At 41.5% G+C, this 20,746-nt stretch overlaps 1 non-coding gene across 1 annotated transcript; it reads left to right on the top strand.

Moving 5' to 3' along the window:
* Window positions 1–633: 633 nt before the first annotated feature.
* LOC118489990 lies at window positions 634–739 on the top strand. The gene has a single exon (XR_004888001.1). It is a non-coding gene; the product is annotated as a small nucleolar RNA R71 (small nucleolar RNA).
* The last annotated feature ends 20,007 nt before the right edge of the window (window positions 740–20,746 follow it).

The following is a 20,746-nucleotide window of genomic DNA, read 5'->3' as shown; positions in this document are numbered from 1 at the left end:
TCCATTTGCATGCTCTTTAGCATCTCCATCACCTCGTTTCCACCCGAAAGTCCCCCTTGTTCTTGACCCGTTTGGTATTGTTTTTGATACCCTTGGTTATTCCCGCCTCGGTATCCACCTTGATTATTGTAAGATGGCCGTGAACCAAAATTACCTTGGCTACCTTGAAAATTTGGGTTCGCTTGATTTGACGGGTTCCCATATCTAAAGTTCGGGTGATTCCTCAATCCGGGGTGGTAGGTATTAGAATTCATGTTGTTGTAGTTCCTACCACCTCCTCCTTGACCTTGACCTTGAACCGCATGGACTTCCTCGTATTGCCCTTCCAACATCCCTTGGCAGTTTTCAGCCGCATGACCTATTTCGTTACACAAAGCACAAACATTATATATTTGGTTAGTGGTTTGAACATTACCATCATCTATGGCGTGCACTTGTGGTCGGTTAGTGGTTGGTCGGGCTCTTCTTGAAGCTTGGGCCTTCCTTTTTGATGTAGTTGCCATGCTTTCCAAAAACTCCCAATCTTCATTCTCATAGTTCGTTCCAAACGTCCCTCCGGTGATAGACATTAGATCACGTGCGTCTTCGGCACTCAACCCCTCATGAAAGGCGTTCATCAACTCCCATAACTCGATTCCATGATGAGGGCAGTTTTTAATCATCATGTTAAAACGCTCAAACGCCTCATGAAACATCTCACCGTGTTGTTGTTGAAAGCTTCTCAATCCCTTCCGCGCATCATTGGTCTTTTGGGCGGTGTAGAATTCATCCAAAAAGGTTTGTTGCATCTCCCCCCATGTATATATTGATGCCGAAGGCAAAGTGTAGAACCACTTCTTTGCCTTATCCTCCAAAGAAAACTGAAATAAGACCAACTTGACTTCATCGGCCGAAAAACCTTGACTCCCAAAAGTGTTGCAAATTGAGTCATAGGCCTCTAGATGGAAATACGGCTCCTCCGTTGCTAACCCTTTGTACTTCGGTAAACTTTGCAACAAGTTTGTTCTTACTTCAAAAGTTCTCCCTTGGTTGTTGTGAGGGATAACCACCGGTGAAGGGTTTTGAGTAATGATTGGCCTGAAATGTGCCTCTATTCCCCTTGCTTGTTCCCTAAGATGCCTTCTTGGAACACCCAATCGACCCCTTGGACGAATAGGACCCATTAGTCTTGGTATAGGCCCTTGTGGTGCAATTGGTTGTTGGGGCATCGGTGGGTATTGATTCGGCCTTTGAAATTCTGGGTGTACATGTTGTGGCCTAACTTGTTGCAATGGAATGGGTTGTTGGATTGTTGGCCCTTGTGGTCTTGGCCGAATGTGTTGTGGTATAATTTGTTGTTGTGGCATTCCACCAACACTTGCCATCCCTTGAGATTGACTTTGCAAATACCCGAAATCCCCTTGATCACCATAACCTCCATAACCGTACCCATCATCTTCATAACCCTCATAATCTTCAAATCCCTCATCATAACCATCTCCTTGAATTCCCGAGATCTGCCCAAATGGGATGGTCGAATACTGAAAGCCCGACTGTTGTTGTTGTGGTCTAAAAGATGAAGTAGTATGCACGATAGTTGAATTGGGTGCAATTGTGAAGGTGGATGATGATTGACCTGTAGTTGGGGGAAAGAAGTGAGATAATGGTGGGATTGTGGTGGATGGATCGTAGGTGATGGTAGGCTCAGTTTGAGTGGTGATTGGTTGGGTGACATTGGATGGTGTAAATTCAGCAGTGGTATTAGGTAATGTAGTGTTTGGTGATGGTTGGGTGGAAGTAGGTATAAAGGATGAGGTTGTTTGACTGGTTGTAGGTGGAATCTGAGAATCAGCCATGATGTTTCTCAGTGTAATGGGTGAAGTGGGTGAACCAATGATTTTGTTTTCTCGCACTAAAACTCGGTTTTGTCGTAGCGTTCTTTCAATTTCCGGATCAAACGATAGCGGTGATGACCTGTGAGAGCCTCTAGTATGCATACACCTGAAGTACCTGCACACTAAACACAACCAGCGTAAACCCGAAAATAACAAACAAAACTATTAAATTAACACACGTTGCGCACTACTCCCCGGCAACGGCGCCAAAATTTGACGTGATGTCGTGGGTCACGCAAATTTAATCCCCAAACAACTGTAGTTAGTGGTAAAAGGGTATCGAACTCAGGGAGTATGTGGAAAATGTGTCGATTGTATAGCTTTGTATTTAAACTAATATTAAACTAAATTGCCGAAAATTTAAAATTCAAGATTGTGGATTGTTGTTTTAGAAAACTAAATTAAGAACTAATTCAAATCAAAGTTGGTTGTAAACAATTAGGAGAGAACAATGATCACCCTAGGTTTCAGTTTCTTTAAACAGTTGTGTGTAATTTCACTAGAAAGAGTTACATAGACATAACTCGTGTATATGTGATTGAAGTGATAAAAGGGAACAAAGTACTCGGATTAGATAACGCGAGGTTGTTTCCCGATGACCTATTAACCAATAACCAACCCTAACCCTTCCCGTGATATCTCGATTGCCAACGGCACCAAGAACGTACGATTAAGACTAGAAATTGCAATATTGATTAACAAACTACAAACAATCAAACATACGCCATGACATTCAAGCAACGCAAGATATCATTCTAGAAATGCAGAAATTAAACACACAAAAGTTTTAGAAACATTCACCTAGGATGATCACCGAAGAGTTTAGCCGGACATGGCTCGGTGAATCATCATCAACATCAAACTATTGTTTATACGAATCAAAAGCACAAACCGAATGATTGAAATTGTTCACAAAACAAGCCACAAGCCAAAATTCGTCCCCAAGGTGTCCAAGAACCGTCCAATGATGAGATAATGTGAAAAGACACACCAAAACCGAATATAAAATGGCAGTTACGTTTTTGGGATTGCAGCTCCACCGTAAATTACGGCTCCACCGTAATTTACGGTGGTCAAAATCTTGTTACGGCTTGAAGAGCCTGTATTACGGTGCAGAGAATAGCCAATTCCAGGTCTACCGTAAATTACGGTAGAACCGTAATTTACGGTACTCAGCAACTTTGTCTCCTTTGTTATTTCTTTTGTTCTTCTCTCGACCCGTTCTCCACCCAAGCCTCCAACACTGCCTTTTATCCATCTTTTAGCTCCTAAATCGTACCTGAAACATAAGCATCGTAGTTATCTAATTCAAGATAATTACACGGCTAATTGGAGGATTATTTCATCTTTTAACATGCTTAAGGGTTGTCCAAAGGACCACCCGTCAGATACCCCTTTTCTTCAGAACATCAAGCTGGTATGTTTACTGAGCTTCCTCCGTCAACAAGGATCCTGCGGACAAAATGGTTAGAAATAAAGAGAGTAATAACTAAACTATCATGATGAGGATCCTGGATATCAACGCGATCATTTTCATCAAAGGTTATCACTTTTCCTTCCGAGACACTTGATGTTCGAATAGGTCTTTCTCTGTTATCCATTTTAGCTTCCTTTGCATGCCTTTTAGCTGCTGAAAAGGATGTACCACAGATGTCTGACCCACCAGAAATAAAGTTTATCACTTGTGCATCTGCCGGAGGAGCTGGAGCTTTTTCAGGGATCCTTTTAGGATCCTGAGTCCTTGGCTTTTTTCTTCCCAACAACTCTTTTAAATGTCCCTTGCTCAGCAGATATCCAATTTCCTTTCTCAATGCGATGCATTCCTCTGTTAAATGCCCAAAATCCTCATGGTATGCACACCACTTTGATTTGTCTTTAGTTGCAGCTGGTTTGTCATTTTTTCTGGGCCATCTGGCTTTTTCTCCGAGATTCTGCATTGCAAGGATTAGTTCATGGTTATCAACGGAAAAACAATATTCAAAAATCGGAGGATAATCCTCATCATCAGTTCTGTTATAGGATTTGAATTTGTTGCTTTTGAAAGAGGATTCCTTGCTTTTCTTGTTTTGAGGATCCTGCTTGTCTCTCCTGGATCCTTTTGTCATCCTCTAGTCGGATGAACCTGAGTGCCCGAGTCCTTACTTCATCTAGGTTCCTGCATGGTGTCATAACAAGATCATCATAGAATAATGAATCCCTAAGCAACCCCATCTTGAAGGCCTCAACAGCCGTGGCTATATCCAAGTTGGGAATGTCCAAGGATTCTTTACTAAATTTGGTTATATAATCCCTTAATGATTCATTATGACCTTGAGTTATCCTATATAAATCACTAGTCAAACGTTCAAATTTTCTGCTACAAGAAAATTGATTATTGAATAAGTTAACTAGGTTAGCAAACGAAGTAATAGAGTAAGGGGGAAGACTTAGCAGTCATTTGAGAGCTGATCCAGTAAGAGTGGATCCAAATCCCTTGCATAGGCACGCTTCCTTTAACCTTTCTGGAATCGGATTGATCTCCATCCTTTCCCTGTATTGTGCTATGTGTTCCTCAGGATCCGTTGAACCATCATATAGCTTCATAGTTGGAATATGGAATCTTTTGGGTATCTCAGCATCACAAATTGGTGGTGCAAAACGAGATACCTTATGGCTTCCATCTGCAATCTCCGGGATAAGTTTGACCACCCCTGGAACACTTGATATCATATCCTTCAGTTTCTGCAGTTCTTTAGCCATAGCATGGTTGATACCTGCATCCTGCATGAATCCATGGTTAGTGGTAAGAGAATTATTAAAAGTGTTACCTCCCATTGGGTTCAAGTTAGGAATACTGGATATGAATCCATATTGCTGCGACTCTGGGATGATGGAGGGACCAGTGGAAGCAATGGTCTGCATTGGAATAAAATCTCCTTGATGGACATCTGAACTTCCTATTTGCAAACTCTTCAAGGATCCTGGCATCTGGAGGGATCCCTGAACCTGGGATGATTTTGGAACGAAGGAGGATCCTTGAACCTGGGATGATCCTGGAACAAAGGAGGATCCTTGAACCTGGGATGATCCTGGAACAAAGGAGGATCCTTGAACCTGGGATGATCCTGGAACAAAGGAGGATCCTTGAACCTGGGATGATCCTGGAACAAAGGAGGATCCTTGAACCTGGGATGATCCTGGAACAAAGGAGGATCCTAGAACCTGCTGTGCTCCTGAGTAGGCTCCTGAATTCATGAAGGATCCCATATGCTGAGTATAGGATCCTGCTGGCTGGAAATATGAACCTGATGCCTGAGTCACTATTGCTGAGCCGAAGTGTACTCCTCTTGATCCACCCACATGTTGAATGTCTGGGACCTCTGATGGCTGAGAAGTAATCATCGGAGTATCAAAATTCAAAGATTTGGGCATCAGTGGAGAATGCTCCTCGTTTTCTTCTGTCTTTTGAGATCTCTGATTTCCTCAAGGATCCTGTCATTAGTTTCATCCTGCCGCTGAATACGATCCCTCATCTGCAAAATCAAAGTAAATATATCACTAGTACTGGGAGCAGAAGAAGTTGGAGCAGAAGAAGATGGAGTTTTAGAGAAAATGGGAGTAGGTCTCTTCTCAGCATTTTTCTGAGATCCAGCAGGTGGTGGAGGCAAAGGTGGAATGCCCTGAGATGAATTGACTGCAGACATCGCTGTAGAGGTATTCTTCAACGATGAAGCCATGTATGCAATGATCCGGAATGATCAGCAATGGGAAACTTTTTTATGAATGAAGCACCAATTGCCCCACGGTGGGTGCCAAACTGTTTTGGTCAAAAATCACACAAGGATAATGCAACCAAACTCTCTGTTAACGGGGAATGATGCTTGTGGTGATGGATAAAGTAAAGGATTACTTAAATGTAAATTGCACAAGTGACACAAGGATTTATACGAGGGAAAAGCCCTTGATCAATGAATGATCTCCGGCATAAAAAACCTCGGGTGATGGAAACTACCGATCACCAAACTTCAATATAATAAACAATGTTTACAACTTTGGATGGTAACGAGCTAGGTACAAGGATCACTATGGTGTAGTATGCTAGAGTGTGTTAGAAATGTGTTGTGTCGTCCGAATGCTTGAGAGTGCCCTTTATATAAGTGTGTGTGGTTGAATTTAGGTAAGTCACCTAACTACTAGCTCGTTACCCCTTTAGAAACAGAAGTAAATTTAGCCTAACTAAATGCCCGTAATTTGTGCTAAGTTTCCATATTCTCCACAACGTCTATTTCTGGTTATGTATGTGCGAAATTAGCGTGAAAGATTCCTTAATAACGTTGCCAAGACCAGGTCCAACTCGTAATTCCTGCAAAACAACATTAAATATAAAGAGAACAATCGTTAGTATGAAGATCCTTAGGATGATCCATGATCCTGATCCTGAAGCTCTTCTGAGGATCACTATCTGCCAAAGAAACAAGGATCACTCGTTAGGATATCATGTAAGGATCACAGGTCATTAAAATCCTGCCCTAACACTTATATCAGCTTGAATCATTGATCCTCAGCAAATGGTGCAGGAAGACTGAGGATCACGTATCCTTATTGTTATCCTAATTAACTAACAATTGTTTACTGTTTCATTAGCTTTATTTCGCAGGTACATTACGAGTGGACCTATTCTAAGCTGGAATATCGGGGAATATGCTTCCCTTCAAGCATGTGCATGAAGCTGATGACCATTAATGGTGAACGTAGGTAGCTTGCTTGAATATCAGATAGTTAGTTGGCTAGGATAGGCTAGTTATTTGAACGAGATATTGAGCTTGATTAGATAACAAGATTACACTACACACACTCGCATACAATACTCTCTCAAAAACTGCTCTCATACACACTAGATTTCTCTTGTAACAAGCTCAGTATCATCCAAAATTGTAACCTTTTTTTTTTGCAATATAGCTGGTGATCGGTAGTTTCCATCTCCCGATGTTTTTTGTGCCGGAGATCAAGCATTGATCAAGGGCTTTTTCCTCGTATAAATCCCTGTGTTTGTAGTTGTTTACTTTACATATTTGTTCACTCAATTGTTCAACACATCAAGCACTCTACCTCACCATCAAAGTTTGGTTACATTATCCTTAATCAGATCTTTGACCAAAACAGTTTGGCGCCCACCATGAGGCAATTGGTACTTCAATTCTAAGAATTTCATTCATTTTTGTTCATTACCATCAATCACATGGCTTCTCAGGGAAAAGTTACTTCAAGTGCCATGCGACAGTTACCTCATCTCAGACCATTGCACCGTTTCCTCCTCTTCCCCCTGCATTCCAGAAGAGTGCAGCTCCGAAGAAGACAACCCCCATTTTCACAAAAGCTACTATTGTTTCTTCTTCTACACCTACTAACAGTGATCTCTATACTTTGATTTTGCAGATGAAAGGATACATGCAACAGCAAGACGAAACTAATGGAAGGATCCTTCGTGAGATTGACGAAATCAAGCAGCAGAAGAAATCAACAGAGGATCACTCTCCATTGATGCCTAGGTCATTGGATTTTACTACTCCACCAGCATTCCAAAGCATCTGGTGTTCAATATCAAGGATCGTCAGGTTTGCATCATGGATCACTAGCAGCAACGCAGCCTCAAGTATCCTGCTACCAGTCTCAAGGATTCTCGTCTCGTCCTCAAGGATCCTTCCTCAATTCAGGAGGATATCTGGAGACGGTTTTAGCTCAAGTATCCTACTTTCAGCATCAAGGATCCTTATCCCAGGTTCAAGGATCCATGGAGTATCCTCCAAGGCCTTCAGCATCGATGTATCCTCGATCCATCATCTTTCAGGATCAAGGATCCTTAGGGACTCAACCATCCAGAAGTTCTGAAGTTCACTTATGGGACTTCATCCCCATGCAAACCATTGCTTCATCTGGTCCCACTCTTGCACAAGACGTGTCTTGTTTCAGATACACTTCTGGCACACCAGTTCCAAACGAATCAGGAGGTAACAATTTCAATACGTCTTTTGGTACTAACCATGGTTTCATGCAGGAACCAGGGATCAATCAGGCCATGGCCAAGGAGTTACAAACGATAGTGGTATATTTTGAATTTTGGTTGGGACAAGTTTACAGGGTCTCAAGAGTGTAAGTGGTGGCGAGGCTTACATTGCGTGGGGGACAGCGGAAATTTGTACAATGTTAGATATTAAATTGTTATCTACTAGGTTATATATATTGATGTATTTGAGGAAGGCACTCAGATGCATCATAGCCGTTTTAATCATTTTAAGTATTGAACACATGGAATTGTTGATAGACCTATCAGGTTGACAACCCCGTCATGACCGGTGTTTTGGTGAAAAATCAGACTAGGATAATGCAACCAAACTCTCTGTTACGGGGTATGATGCTTGAATTGGTAAACAACAATGAGGATCGCTCAGAAATGAATTGCACAAGTGACACAAAGATTTGTACGAGGAAAAAGCCCTTGATCAATGAATGATCTCTGGCATAAAAAACCTCGGGTGATGGAAACTACCGATCACCAACTCAAATTAAACAATAATTCTTTTACAACTTCGGATGATAGCGAGCTAGGTACAAGGATCACTATAGTGTATCGTGTAGAAATGTATGAAAATTGCTAAGTGTTTTGCTGTAAGCTGATGAGTGCAGTTGTACGAGTGTGTGTAGCCAAAATTAGCCAAGTGTTCTGAAAATAGCTCGCTATCCCCTTTAAAAATAGAAAATATCTAGCCTAACTAACTATCCGCATTTCGTACCTTCTCCCCATGTTCTCCACAACGTTCACAATGGTCAAGCACGTGCAGAATTGAAGGGAATATGCTCCAGGAATATCGCCATGACCAAGTCCAAGCCGGTACTCCTGCAAAACAATACCGAATTCAAAGTGAACAATCATTAGTATAAGGATCCTTAGGATGATCCATGATCCTGATCCTGAAGCACTTCTGAGAATCACTATTTGTCACAGAAGTAAGGATCACCAAATAGGATAACACTTGAGGATCACAGTTCATTAGGAAATCCTCCCCTAACAATTGCCCCCAAAATATAATGAGTGATTATGTAAAATAAATGAGTTATATTTTGTTGATCTTATCCGCAACAAACTAACGGATATATAGCCATTAAAATCGAACTATCTGTTGCAATCCTGACGTCACTAAGGTGACTTACCCTGCAAGATCATGATTATAAATAAGAGTTAGAGATAGGATCAATTTGCATTTAAATCTAAGAGAAACTCCCTTTAAATTCTCTTCCGAAGATCGATCAGGTATTCTCTTCTCCTCTTCTTCCTTCTCTTACTCTGTTTTACTTCTTTTATCATCATCTCGTCGAAAATGATGCTCCGGAATTCTCCCGCTAAGGATCACCAGAAGAACAGCCCTCTGAAAAGTCAAGGGATCATCAAAGATTCCGCAAAAGAACGCTGTTGTTTCACTGATCCACAGATCGATAGAATCCGTTATTGAAACTTGGATTGCCTTCCCTGTTACCCCGTTCACCATATTCAAATCCTTTGATCCCACTGCTTTGAGTGATCATGTTTCTGAAACTTGGATTGCCTTCCCTGTTACCCCGTTCACCATAGGCTATACCTATCCTTTTCCAGCCTTTACTCAATCCTTCTTCTTTCTTACTGGCATTTCTTATATCTAAGCTATGCCAATGATCTGGAGGGTTTTGTGTACCCTTGAGAGGATCACTGAGCAGGAGGGGATTGACCTAGGAATGTTAGAGCTGGCCGAGATGTATGATCTCACTACCTTTGGATCCCACCGATACTTGTTCAAACGTAAGCCTGGTGAAGAACACCCAATTTTTAAAGCCACCAAGAACGACACCAACTGGAAACGGCGTTTCTTCTTCGTCAAAAGAGATTCTATCCCCAATGGAAAGGATCTACCAAGAGAATGGGCCAGCCATGGTAGGATAGAGGATCCTGAGAAGGATCACCAGACAATCTTCTATTTGTATAAGGATCACTAACACCCTTTTGTTTTTGTTATGCAGCTGTTACTGTCTCACACCTCATACCGTCTCCTGCTACCAAAGAAAGGCTTGCTGCCTTTAGAAGACTCAGTCCTGAAACAAGGTCATTCAAGACAATCACCCAGGATTCACAAGAGGTATCCTCAGGCTCAGTCACAATGTCAAGTAAGTATCCTGTTTTTTGTATAGTCAAAGATTTGAATAAATAGTTAAATAGAAATAGGATAAGGATACTTATCTTGCTTTGATTGTGCAGGTGGTGGAAAAGCTTCATGATCCGCCTCCAAGTTCAGTGTGACCGATTTGGATAACGTGCGATCCACCAAGAAAAAGCTTCTTGCTAGCCCAACTGCTTCAATCCCCAAGGCACCCTCCAAAGGAAGGGGAGGCAAGAAAAGAAAAGCCTCTGAAGCTGAGGATCTGCAAGGCCTGTCTCTGATCCGCCACCAATTCCTTGAGTACTTCAACGATGTAAGGATCACTGTCCTTGCTTATATATCCTGCTTGTTTGAGGATCACCTGGTCTTGAACTGTTCTTTATCCTCTTTGCAGAAATTTGCTGAGATTGAAGATTATGTGGGGAACGTTGAGGAGCAGGATAGGAAGATTGCTGACCTCCAACAAGTTGCACTGCTCAAGGATCTTAAGATCGCCGACCTCCAAAAAGACCTCCAGAATGCCAAAAATGAGACGGCCAAGGTGTTAAACAATGCTGATTACGAGAAGCATGAGATCACCCAGGATGCTAAAGTCTCTGCTGCCATAGCGATGTATAAGACCAAATTGCAGATGGCCTTGGAAGCTCAGGATCCCGACTTCGATAGGAGCACCTGGGATGTGGAAGGCTGGAAGGCAAGGTTGGCTGAGCTGGATGACGAGGAGGAGACTGAGGAGATCCTGACGATTGAGGCTGGAGGCAGTGGCAAGGATCATGGTGGTGAAGCTAGTGGAGCTGGGGATGGTGATGCAGCGAAGGTGTAGGCTGCATGATTGGGCAATGATGGACACTTCTAGACATAGCCGGAGCCCAATTTTTTAGATTTGATGGTAGTTTTTGTTAAACAATGGTTGGTTTGTATTTGAACAATAGCTTTAGGGTTAAGGATCCAGGATCCTTTGGACAATAGGTAGGATTACAAATGATGGAGGGATCCTCTGTTTGGGGGATGAAGCCATTGTGATCCTGCCGCCTTTCATTACCTGCATGCTATGACCGCACAAATAATGGACACCCGTTTCCAACCCATGTGGACGGGCCACGTTTTGCTGGTAGAAACGTGGGTTGGCAATTTTGACAACTTTTGATGGTTAATCCTTTGTTAATAAAATAACTTTAATCTTTTTTGGCTTATCATGTGTTGTTATCCTTGTATATCCTTTTAATTTTCAATTGTTTTGATATACACTTGTCTGAATAAGAAAAGTTGAACAAATTAGATAGAAAATATTTAGGATATGATCTAGGATCAAATATCCCATAGTTGAAAAATTCCAAAAAGTAGTATATTTTAAGGATTGTAAGTTCAGTTGTCAAAGTACAAGGGTTATTCAAATGAGCAATGAACAAAATTAAAATAGTTAAGGATCATACCTGAGGATCCAAGTTAGGATCCTAGTCCTTAATACCATAACCAGGATAACTATAAGGCAAACCTTAGTAAGAAGTAAGGATCAAGGATCCTTGGTTGTTTAACTTCAAAGACCTGAAATAGAACATGAGTTGGGACTAAGCCAATATAAGATAAAAGTTAGCGACTGGGGACAAGCCCAAGGATAACTGGGGACAAGCCCAAGGATAACTGGGGACAAGCCCAAGGATCGTGTGTAAACTGGAGTATGGCCCTAACTGGCGACTATCCAAACTTAGTGGCATGAAAATGCCAAAACCTTAGCTAACGTGAAAACGTTAGAAACCTTAGGAACAGATGTATTGTACGTCTACCATTATACGTAGGATCCTAGGTATAGCCAATACAATGGAATTATCAGCCCCTAAAGCGAGTACTGGTCCCATTGCCATGAACTATACCAGGATCATCATGCGCTACTGGCGGAACTGGGGTCAAGCCCAAATAACTGGGGTCAAACCCAAGTAACTGGTTGCTTTTGTGGATAACCATTCTTTTGCTAAGGATACCTGAACTTTCAAAACTCAGAATCGCGTGAGAGGTGGATAAAGGATGCAGGATCCTTATCCTTATGTGAGAAAGTAAGGAAATGAAATAGTTTGAGATTAGAATGTTACCGAAGTAAGGATCATCTGTGCTCTAAGGATCCTTCAAGGATACTTATGATGTGAGGATCACGGGTTTTGCTCACATGAAGTATTTCTTCAAATGGACAGCATTCCAGGCTCTTGGTAGCAAATCACCTTCCATTTTTAGCAATCGATATGCCCCCTTTCCTGCCTCAGCTTCAATCAAGTAGGGTCCTTTCCATTTTGGTGCCAACTTTCCATCAGCAGGATTGGTGGTATTTTGAAATGCTTTCCTTAACACCATATCACCAATTTGGAACTTTCTGATCCTGACATTTTTGTTGTAAGCAGCAGCCATTCTTTGTTGATAACTGGCCATCCTTATCCTAGCCAGGTCCCTTATTTCTTCTATAGTATCTAGGTCTTGAACCAAGTTTTCATCATTTTCCTCAGGATCACGAATACTTGTTCTAGCAGTTGGGACCACCATTTCTGTAGGGATCACTGATTCTGCCCCAAATACCAAAGAGAATGGAGTCTGGCCTGTAGCATTCTTGGGGGTTGTCCTATCAGCCCAAAGCACATAAGGTAACTCTTCTGCCCATTTCCCTTTCTTGGATCCAAGTTTCTTCTTCAAATTGTTGATGATGATCTTATTGGATGATTCTGCCTGGCCATTAGCCTGTGGATGGACTGGTGTTGATGTTATCATCTTAATCCCCCAGCTGTCACAAAAGTTAGTAGTTCTGCCCCCAATAAATTGGGAACCATTATCACATATAATCTCAGAAGGAATACCAAATCTAGTAATAATATTTCTTTTAATGAAGGATATAACTTCCTTTTCTCTGACTTGGGCAAAAGCTCCATCCTCTATCCACTTGGAGAAGTAATCAGTCATAGCAAGCATGAACACTTTTCCACCAGGTGCCTTAGGATGCTTACCAACTATATCCATACCCCATCTCATAAATAGCCAATAGGAGGATATAGGATGCAAAAATTCAGCTGGTTGATGAAGGATATTGCTGTGTCTCTGACAAGGATCACATTTCTTAACATACTCCACAGCATCTCTCTTCATAGTTGGCCAATAGTATCCTGTCCTCAGGATCCTTGAGAATAATGCCCTGCCCCAGTGTGGTTTCCACAATCTCCTTCATGGAAGTCTTTTAAAACTTCTTGGATTTCAGGATTCTCAATGCATCTTAAATATGGTCCTGCAAGAGATCGTTTATACAACATATTATTTAAAATTGTGAATTGAGATACCTTAATTTTGAAAGCCCTAGGGTTTTCTCCTGTAGGAATCTCTCCATGTTGTAAGTATCTCATGATTGGGAGGATCTATGATCCTGAATGAGATTGAGTATCCTCACTAGGGATAATTGCAGAATCTTCTCCTATCTCCATAGCCACATGATCCTCGATGGCAGGAGCCAGAATATGGATAATGGGGATACTTATATCCTCCGGGATCTTCAAAGATGATCCTAGATTAGCCAATGCATCAGCTTCTGTATTTTCTTCCCTTGGTACCCGTGTCAAACTAAAAGAAACAAAAGAGAGTGCCAATTCTTTGACTATCTCTAAATATTTGGTTAGCTTTTTACCTTTAACAGCATAGGATCCATTAAAGTGATTAGTGATTAATAATGAATCTACGTGTACCTCAAGATACCTGATTCCCATATCATAGCTTTTCACCTTTAACAGCATAGGATCCATAGGATCCACTCAAATTTCTTGTTCTTCCTTAGAATATCATAGAATTCCTTGCACTTTTCTGAGGATTTGGATATGAATCTGTTCAAAGCTGCAATCTTGCCTGTTAGCCTCTGGACATCCTTAGCATTGGCAGGAGATCTGATGTTCACTATAGCTTTGGTTTGTTCTGGACTGGCTTCAATGCCTCTCTTTGTCGCCATATATCCTAAGAATTTACCTTCTTTAACACCAACGTGACATTTTGAAGGATTAAGTTTCATGTTATATTTGTCAAGGATATCGAATGCTTCCTCCAAGTCCCTTAGGTGATCCTCAGCCTTTCTGGATTTTACTACCATATCATCTATGTAAACTGTTTTGGTCAAAAATCACACAAGGATAATGCAACCAAACTCTCTGTTAACGGGGAATGATGCTTGTGGTGATGGATAAAGTAAAGGATTACTTAAATGTAAATTGCACAAGTGACACAAGGATTTATACGAGGAAAAATCCCTTGATCAATGAATGATCTCCGGCATAAAAAACCTCGGGTGATGGAAACTACCGATCACCAAACTTCAATATAATAAACAATGTTTACAACTTTGGATGGTAACGAGCTAGGTACAAGGATCACTATGGTGTAGTATGCTAGAGTGTGTAAGAAATGTGTTGTGTCCTCCGAATGCTTGAGAGTTCCCTTTATATAAGTGTGTGTGGTTGAATTTAGGTAAGTCACCTAACTACTAGCTCGTTACCCCTTTAGAAACAGAAGTAAATTTAGCCTAACTAAATGCCCGTAATTCGTGCTAAGTTTCCATATTCTCCACAACGTCTATTTCTGGTTATGTATGTGCGAAATTAGCGTGAAAGATTCCTTAATAACGTTGCCAAGACCAGGTCCAACTTGTAATTCCTGCAAAACAACATTAAATATAAAGAGAACAATCGTTAGTATGAGGATCCTTAGGATGATCCATGATCCTGATCCTGAAGCTCTTCTGAGGATCACTATCTGCCAAAGAAACAAGGATCACTCGTTAGGATATCATGTAAGGATCACAGGTCATTAAAATCCTGCCCTAACAATTGCCCCCAAAATATAAGGAGTAATTATGTAATATTAACGAGTTATATTTTGCTGATCTTATCTGTAACTAACTCAACGGATATATAGCCGTTGTGAACGAACTATCCGTTGCAATCCTGACATCATGGAGGTGACAGCCCTGCACAAATCATGATTATAAATAGAGATAGGGATAGGATCGTTTGCATTTAAAATCAAGAACTTCTCCCTTTATAACCGCAACCAGAGGATTGAACAGGTATTCCCTTCATCTTCTCTCTCGATTGCCCTGTTTTTCTTCTTGTGTTAAAAATGTTGCTCCGGAATTCTCCTGCTAAGGATCAGCAGAAAGAAAGCCCCTTTAAGAGCTAAGGGATCATCACAAACTCTGCTAAAGAACGCTGTATCTTTGCTGATCCTCAGATTGACAGGATTCGGTGCTGTTTTCCTGCAAATACGGTGTTCAAAGCTTATGATCCTTCTGCCCTGAGTGACCACACCTCCGATTCATGGGTTGCCTTTCCTGTGATCCCGTTTTCCATAGGTTATACGTATCCCTTTCCAGCCTTCACCCAAGCCTTCTTCTCCTTGACCGGCATATCTTACATCCAGGCCATGCCGATGATCTGGAGGGTTTTGTTTACCCTTGAGAGGATCATCGAGCAAGAGGGGATTGACTTAGGTATGGCCGAGTTGGGTGAGCTATACGATCTGACCACCTTTGGTTCCCATCGTTATCTGTTTAAACGTAGACCCGGGGAGGAGCATCCGATCTTCAAGGCTACCAAGAATGATACTAATTGGAAGCGGCGGTTCTTTTTTGTAAGGAGAGATACCATCCCTGATGGGGAGGATTTGCCCAAGAAGTGGGTTACCCATGGTAGGATAGAGGATCCTGGGAAGGATCCATAGAACTTGTCCTTTAGTATAAGGATCACTGATGTTCTGTTGTTTTCTTGTTGTGCAGCTATCTCCGTTTCACATCTGAAGTTGACTCCTGCTGCAAAAGAGAGATTCCTGGCCTTTAAGAAGCTCGATCCTGAAGTCAGAACTTTCAAGATTACCACCCAGGATTCTCAGGAAGTATCCTCTGCTTCTGTCACAATGTCAAGTAAGTATCCTTATTTAAGGAGTATTTATATAATGAGAGTCAAATAAAATTAAGATACTTATCTTGTTTTGGTTGTGCAGGCGCTGGAAAATCCACCAAATCTTCCTCAAAGTTCGGCATCACTGACCTTACTAACGTCAAATCCTCTAAGAAGAAGACCCCTGCTGCTAGACCAACTGCTTTGGCCCCTAAAGCACCTATCAGGGGAAAAGGAAGCAAGAAGAGAAAGGCCTCTGAAGCTGAGGATTTGCAAGGTCTGCCCCTGCTCCGCCAACAGTGTCTGGATTACATCAACGAGGTAAGGATCACTGTCCTGCTTGTGTATCCTGCTAGTCTAAGGATCACTTGGTTTCTGACATCATTCCTTGTCTTCCTTGTAGAAATTTGCTGAGGTAGAGACATATGTTGGCCATGTTGAGGATCAGGATCGCCAGATTGCTGACCTTCAACAGGTTGGGGTGTTGAAGGATCTCAAGATAGCCGATCTTCAGAAGGAGCTCCAGGCCACCAAGAATGATGCTGCCAAGATGCTAATCAACTTTGACTATGAGAAGCAGAGATCACCCAGGATGCCAAGGTCTCTGCCGCCATAGCTATGTACAAGATCCAGCTGCAAATGGCCATGGAAGCCCAGGATCCTGCTTTTGATAAGAGCACCTGGGATGTTGAAGGCTGGAAGGCTAGGCTGGCTGAGCTGGAGGATGATGAGGAGGATGAGGAGATCCCGATGCTTGAGGGTGGAGGTACTGGCAAGGACCAAGGTGGTGAGGCAAGCGGAGCTGGTGGTGATGGTGCAGCGAAGGATTGAGCTACAGGATTGGGCGATGATGGAAATTTCGAGACTTAGCCGGAGCCCAATTTTTTGTTTGGTGGTTGTTTGTTTGAATAGTTTGATGGTTTGTACTTTGAACAATAGTTTTTAGGGTAAGGATCCACGATCCTTTGAACAATAGGTAGGATAATAGGTGGTGGAGGGATCCTCTGTTTGGGGGATGAAGCCACTTGTTATCCTGCCGACCTTTATTTCCTGCACTGTTATGACCGCATGAACAATGGACACCCTTTGCCAACCCATGTGGACGGGCCACGTTTTGCTGGTAGAAACGTGGGTTGGCAATTTTGACAACTTTAAAGGGTTAAATATTTTGTGAATGAATAAAACTTTTAACTTTTGACTTATCCTGTGATGTTATCCTTGTATATCTTTTAAACTTTCAATTGTTTTGATTTATACTTGTCTGAGTAAGAAAAGTTAATCAAATTATGTTTAAGAAATTTAGGATATGATCCAGGATCAAGTATCCTATAGTCGAAAACTTCCAAAAAGTAGTTCATTTTAAGGATCATAGGTTCAGTTGTCAAGGTATAAGGGTTATTCAAATGAATAATGAATGAAATTAAAAATAGTTAAGGATCATACCTGAGGATCCAAGTTAGGATCCTTACCGTTAATACTGTAACCAGGGTAAACATAAGAAAAGCCTTAGTAGATAACAAGGATTGAAGATCCTTAGTTGTTTAACTTCGAAAACCTGAAAATAGAATATAACTTGGAACTGAGCCAATATAAAAGACAAGTTAGTAACTGGGGACAAGCCCAACAATTCAAAGGATAACTGGGGACAAGCCCAAAGGATCACTGGGGACAAGCCCAAAGGATAACTGGGGACAAGCCCAAAGGATCACTGGGGACAAGCCCAAAGGATAACTGGGGACAAGCCCAAAGGATAACTGGGGACAAGCCCAAGGATCATAGGTGAACTGGAGTATGGCCCTTACTGGCGACTATCCAAACTTAGTGACATGATAATGCCAAAACCTTAGCTAACGTGAAAACGTTAGAAACCTTAGGAACGAATGTATGGTACGTCTACCATTATACGTAGGATCCTAGGTATAGCCAGTACGATGGAATTATCAGCCCCTAAAGCGAGTACTGGTCCCAAAGACTTGAACTATACCAGGATCATTGTGCGCTACAGGCGAAACTGGGGACAAGCCCAAGGATAACTGGGGACAAGCCCAAACAACTGGGGTTGAACCCAAGGATCTGAATTGCTTCTGAAGATTATCAACAATACACTAAGGATACCTGGACTATCAGAACTCAAAATCTTGTGAGAGAAGAATGAAGGATACATGATCCTTATCCTTGAATAATAAGAAAATGAAATAGTTCAAGATTAGGACATTACCAGGGTAAGGATCATTGACACCTCAGGGATCCTTCAAGGATACTTCTAATGTAAGGATCATACGTGCCAGGAGGATCCTGCTCACATGAAATATTTCTTTAAGCGGACAGCATTCCAGGCTCTTGGTAACAAATTACCTTCCATGGTTAGCAATCTATATGCCCCCTTTCCTGCTTCGGCTTCAATCAAATAAGGGCCTTCCCATTTTGGTGCCAATTTCCCATCAGCAGGATTGGTGGTATTCTGGAATGCTTTTCTTAATACCATATCCCCAACTTGGAATTTCCTTATCCTGACATTTTTGTTGTAAGCACCAACCATTCTTTGTTGGTAGCTAGCCATCCTTATCCTAGCCAGATCCCTGATTTCCTCAATAGTATCCAAGTCTTGAGCCAGGTTTGCATCATTTTCCTCAGGATCACGGGTACTTGTTCTGGCAGTTGGAACCACCATTTCTGTTGGGATCACTGATTCTGCCCTAAATACCAAAGAGAATGGTGTTTGACCAGTAGCATTCTTGGGGGTTGTCCTATCAGCCCAAAGCACATAAGGTAATTCTTCTGCCCATTTCCCTTTCTTGGATCCAAGTTTCTTCTTCAGATTGTTGATGATGATTTTGTCGGATGATTCTGCTTGTCCATTGGCTTGTGGGTGGACTGGTGTTGATGTTATCATCTTAATCCCCTAGCTGTCACAAAAGTTAGTAGTTCTGCTCCCAATAAATTGGGAACCATTATCACATATAATTTCAGAAGGAATGCCAAATCTAGTTATAATATTTCTCTTAATAAAGGATATAACTTCCTTTTCTCTGACTTGGGCAAAAGCTTCAGCCTCTATCCACTTGGAGAAGTAGTCAGTCATAGCAAGCATGAACACTTTTCCACCAGGTGCCTTAGGGAGCTTGCCAACTATATCCATCCCCCATCTCATAAATGGCCAAGAGGATGGTATAGGATGTAGAAATTCAGCCGGCTGATGAAGGATATTGCTGTGTCTTTGACAAGGATCACACTTCTTAGCATACTCCACAGCATCCCTTTTCATAGTTGGGCAGTAGTATCCTGTCCTTAAGATTCTTGAGAACAATGCCCTGCCCCCAGTGTGGTTTCCACAATCTCCTTCATGGAAGTCTTTTAAAACTTCTTGAACTTCAGGATCCTCGATACATCTTAAATATGGTCCTGCAAGAGATCGCTTATACAACATATTATTTAAGATTGTGAATTGAGATACCTTAATTCTGAAAGCCCTAGGGTTTTCTCCCATAGGAATCTCTCCGTGTTGTAAGTATCTCATGATTGGTGAGATCCATGATCCTGAACAAGATCGAGTATCCTCACTAGGGATCATTGCAGAATCCTCTTCTATTTCCATGGCCACCTGATTTTCAATAGCAGGAGCCAGGATATGGATGATGGGGATACTTATATCCTCTGGGATCTTCAAAGATGATCCTAGATTGGCCAATGCATCAGCTTCTGTATTTTCTTCCCTTGGTACCTGTGTCAAACTAAAGAAAACAAAGGAGAGTGTCAATTCTTTGACTATCTCTAAATATTTGGTTAGTTTTTCACCTTTAACAGCATAGGATCCATTAAAGTGAATAGTGATTAACAATGAATCCACGTATACCTCAAGATACCTGATCCCCATATGCTTAGCAATTTGCAAACCAACAATCAAGGCTTCATATTCAGCCTCATTATTAGTGGCTTGGAACTCACAAGCTATGGAGTGGGGTATTATGTCCCCCTGTGGCGATTTTAGTAGTATACCAAGCCCCGTGCCTTTAACATTTGAGGATCCATCAGTATGTAGTATCCAAGGATCCTTGGTTTCATCCAGCTGCTGGACTTCCAATTCGGCTTCCTTTTGTAAATCACTACTGAAATCAGCCACAAAGTCTGCTAATGCTTGAGATTTGATGGCTGTTCTAGGCTCATATCTTATATCATGGGCACTAAGCTTTTCTTGTGACAACCCTCACTAAACCAGGTATCCGTACGACTTAATTAACTATTAGTTGTTGCCTAATTACTGTGCTTAACTGAGATTTCTGATAAACTACTACTTGATTGTTGATACTTGTACCTATCTGCATTATACTTTGATATTTCCGTCACTACATTATTACTTACTGAACTCTAGTGACAAACATGATGCACAAAAGCACAGTAGCATTTGAACGGATAACCTATTGAACATGCTGATATAGCCAGCATCAGGCAGACACTGCCTCCAAAGGCCTGTATGAGCCAGAAATATTTTACTACACCCGTAGTGTGTGTAGGAGTACAAGGGTTGTATAATTGCGTCTCTAGGAATAAGATACAGAGATTGGATGTGCCAAAAACGTATTTTAAGCACAAAACACAGCACTTTTATCAACACACTAGCTTCTAGCTAATTAATAAAGTGCCAAAACATGAGGAATTATTCCTGACACTTTGCAGAATAAACTGTGTCGCTAAAAATATTATTTACAACGCTTAAAGGATTACTTAAGCACTTTAACGGATTACTATCCGACCGAACAACCGGACTATACCCGGAACATAAAAATATTGCCAAAAATATTAT

The sequence above is a fragment of the Helianthus annuus genome, chromosome 2 (genome assembly GCF_002127325.2).
Source record: "Helianthus annuus cultivar XRQ/B chromosome 2, HanXRQr2.0-SUNRISE, whole genome shotgun sequence".
Lineage (NCBI taxonomy): Eukaryota > Viridiplantae > Streptophyta > Magnoliopsida > Asterales > Asteraceae > Helianthus > Helianthus annuus.
The sequence above is the reverse complement of the archived record's forward strand: the minus strand, read 5'-3'. Positions and strand labels throughout refer to the sequence as shown.